We start from the raw sequence: 4,065 nt of genomic DNA, 5'->3' as shown, positions 1-4,065 counted from the left end.
GGCTGGCCTCGAACTCAGAAATCCGCCTGCCTCTGCCTCCCGAGTGCTGGGATTAAAGGCGTGCGCCACCACGCCCGGCTGTTGTTTTGTTTTTTATGAAACTGTGTGCCTTTGTGTTTGGGACAATGTCCTTTTGGTGGATTTTTCTTTTGATGAACATATAGTGTTCTTCTCTATCTCTTGATTTGTTTTGCTTTGAAGTCTATTTTGTCAGATATTAAAATGGCTACACCAGCTTGCTTCTTAGGTCCATTTGTTTGGAATATCCTTTTCCATCCTTTTACCCTGAAGTGAGTCTATCCTTGATGTTGAGGTATATCTCTTGGATGCAGAAGAAGAATAGATCCCGTTTTTTACATCAATTCGGTTGGTCTATGCCTTTTTGTTGGGGAATTGAGACCTTTGTTGTTGAGAGATATCAACATAATGAGTCGAAGGCCAATTCAAGATGCTGCTTCAAACACGAATCAACACGGCGTAGCACAGTCAGCTCAGTAGGGACATGCATCTCTTGGATAATTCCAGCAAAGTACTCTGTTTCCTTATCTATACAGTCACAATTTACTTGTCAGGAAAACAGTATTTGAAGTCACTCTTGTACTAGGAGGGCCTGAGGTAGTAGCAGTATGTTTCTGCTAAAATAGCAGCATCGGGGAGAGACATGAGACTTTGCAAAAGCCCTGGGTGTCTTTATTCTTTGACAATTAGCGGAGGAATTTAGCTTTGCAGTGGCATCCTTGCTACCGAGCCCCCTTAGGCTTTCTGGTTTGCTAGCTCATCCCAACACTGTAACGCTGTTTCTGCACTAGAGGATTGCAGTGTACTTTGGTTGCTTTATTCCTGAGAACTTTTAGCACATACCTAGTTCTGTAGTTTTATAATTAGTTTTTTAACTATTCCTAGAATTTCTTTTTTTATTTAGGGGCTGTAGATTTTTTTTAAGGTTCTGCAGTTAAGAGCACTGGCTGGTCTTCCAGAGGACCCCAATTCCTAGCACCTACAGGACAGCTGATCACTATCTGCAATGCTGGTCCCAGGAGACCTGACTCCTTCTTCAGGCCTCTGCAAGCTCTAGGCATGCACATGATACATGCGCATACATACAAGCAAAATACTCATACACATAAACTACTAATAAGATATCATTTTTATTTATTTTGTTTTCTGAATATGGATATTTTGATTACACACATATATCTGTGCACCACATGCAGACCTGGCGTCATGGGTCACCTGGAACTGGAGTTACAGACAGATATGAGCTGCCATGTGGGTGCTGGGAATTAAACCTGGGTCCTTTAGAGAAGCAGCCAGTGATCCTAACTGCTGAGCCATTTCTCCAGCCCAATAATGCATATTTTTTAAATAAAATAAAAATTATAGGGCTAGCCAGGCAGTGGTGGCACACGCCTTTAGTCCCAGCACTTGGGAGGCAGAGGCAGGTGGATTTCTGAGTTCGAGGCCAGCCTGGTCTACAAAGTGAGTTCCAGGACAGCCGGGTCTATACAGAGAAACCCTGTCTCAAAAAATTAAATAAATAAAATAAAATAAAATATAGGGCTGAAGAGATGACTCAGCGGTTAAGAGCACTGACTGCTCTACCAGAGGTCCTGAGTTCACTTCCCAGCAACCACGTGGTGACCCACAATCATCTGTAATGGGATCATATGTCCTCTTCTGGTGTGTCTGAAGACAGCTACAGTGTACTCACATACATAAAATAAACAAATAAATCTTTTAAACTATGTATGTATTTCTTTGGTGTTTATGTGTGCCTGCATGCATCATGGGGTGAGTATAAATGTCAGAGAAGAGCTGTTCAGGGGTCTGTTCTTGCCTTCCACCATCCTGAGGCATGCATCATGGGGTGAGTATAAATGTCAGAGAACAGCTTTTCAGGGGTCTGTTCTTGCCTTCCACCATCCTGAGGCATGCATCATGGGGTGAGTATAAATGTCAGAGAAGAGCTGTTCAGGGGTCTGTTCTTGCCTTCCACCATCCTGAGGCTGTGATGTGTGGTTCTGGATGGTTCTCTGGACTCTGCCTTCCATCATTCTTTTTGTTGTTGTTGTTTTGTCTTTGTTTTTGTTTTTTCGAGACAGGGTTTCACTGTATAGCCCTGGCTGTCCTGGAACTCACTCTGTAGACCAGGCTGGCCTCGAACTCAGAAATCTGCCTGCCTCTGCCTCTGCTAGAATTAAAGGCGTGTACTACCACTGCCCGGCCCATCATTCTTTAGGAGATCCCTGTACCACAACTGGCTTTTTGTTTTTGTTTTTGTTTGTTTTTGTGAGCCCTGGGAATCAGCCGTGCATATTCCGCTTTTGAAACACTTTTACCCTGAGTCACCTGCCTGTCCCCTCTCACTTAGAACACTGAGCAGAAAGAGCAAGGTGTGTCATGAAGATCTCTACCTGATGTTAAACCTGCAGCCTGGAGGGAGAGTCTGAGGGGACCTGAGAAGGAGCAAGGAGAAGTGGTGTCCATAAACTGCAAGGAGGATTTTGAGCAGAGGTGGAGCTAGAACAAAGACAGAGGCCAGCATGGGGGGGTGGGGGGGGGGAGGTGTATCACAGAAAACTTTTTTGCATCAGACCTAGCAGAAGGCTGGATGGAGCAATGGAGATCCCCCTGCAGTTGACTCTTTGGTGTGATTTCAATAGAGGATGGGGGATGGGTAGCTGTAGGTTTTTATTCATACTATGGGACCACTTTTGTATTCCATCATATAGAAAGGAGCCTACACGTATACATGGAAAATAAGTTGAATGCATAGCCACTGCCAGTGGCTTGCGTGTTCTGCATTAACTCTGTAGCCCAGATGGCTCCAGAGAAATATGAGTTGTTAATTAGAGACTAGCTAAAGAGCTCACTTGTCTCAAGACTGAAGGAAGAGTACAGGAATAACAACGAGAGACATGGATGTCACAGGTCTCAGAAATGTGACTGACCACCTAACCAGAGGGGCAAGGCTGTGGCCTGACTGCCTTTGTGTCCCCTGCCTAGAAAGCACATGCGGCTGAAGGTAAGAGGAGTGGTGGGTGCTAACCCACTGCTTTCTCTGATCACTGACTCTGAAGAAAGCACAATTTAAAGATTCCGTTCTGGTCACGGCTCGTTGGCATTTGTGTTGCCAGGCAGCCGGAGCTCCAGGATTCTGGTTACCATGCATTCTCTCTCATCTTTAAAAAAATGTATTTTCATATATTTTATGCATATGGGTTTTGCCTGTATGTATATCTGTGCACCACTTACATGTCTGATGCCCTCAGAGGCCAGAAGAGGACATTGGATCTCTGGAACTGGAGATACAGATCGTGTGAGCCACCATGTGACTGCTGGGAATTGAACTCCAGTCCTCTGCAAGAGCAACCAGATGTCTTGACTGCTGGGTCTTCTCTCTAGCACTGCTCCTCATCTTTATCTCTCTCCAACAGCTGATTGGCTATTCCTGCTCTACCAGTTAAAGATGGTGGCTAGAAAAACTCAATTGCCACATACTTAGATTCACGCCTAGAGGATGAATCTAACCGTGTAAATTTAGAGGAGTAGGTTAGTGGCTTATGGTAAATAACATAACTTTTGTTCAATGCCCCGTCCTGTTTATATAGAGGCTTGGGGATGAGTAAGTTAAATGCAGTCTCAGAGAGTCACTTGGGAGTCTGCAGTCTCTTTCCTGCTATTGTCTGCTCAATTGAGACAGACCATTTTCCTGGAGAGGATGTTTCAGCCAAATGCTTCCTTTCTGGGGCTCACTGAGAATGGTTTGAGCACAGCCACCTGTACCCTCCCAAGAATTCTGTTTTTACAACCAAGGCACTCACACTGTCAACCTCACTATGTAGCTCAGGTTGTCCTTGAACTTGCTGGATTGCTCAAGCTATCTCTGAGCTCATGATTCTCCTGCCTCAGCTTTCTTTCTGTGTGCCCAGACTACCCAAAGGCAACGCCATAACCAGTGAGAAATGTTTTCTGCCTAGGAAACCAACTGTAGTGGTTTGAATGAGAATGGCAGCTATGGGCTGAATATTTGATCCCCAGTTAATGGAATTGTTTGGCAAAGAT

The sequence above is a fragment of the Mus caroli genome, chromosome 8 (assembly GCF_900094665.2).
Source record: "Mus caroli chromosome 8, CAROLI_EIJ_v1.1, whole genome shotgun sequence".
In the NCBI taxonomy this organism is placed as follows: domain Eukaryota; kingdom Metazoa; phylum Chordata; class Mammalia; order Rodentia; family Muridae; genus Mus; species Mus caroli.
The sequence above is the reverse complement of the archived record's forward strand: the minus strand, read 5'-3'. Positions refer to the sequence as shown.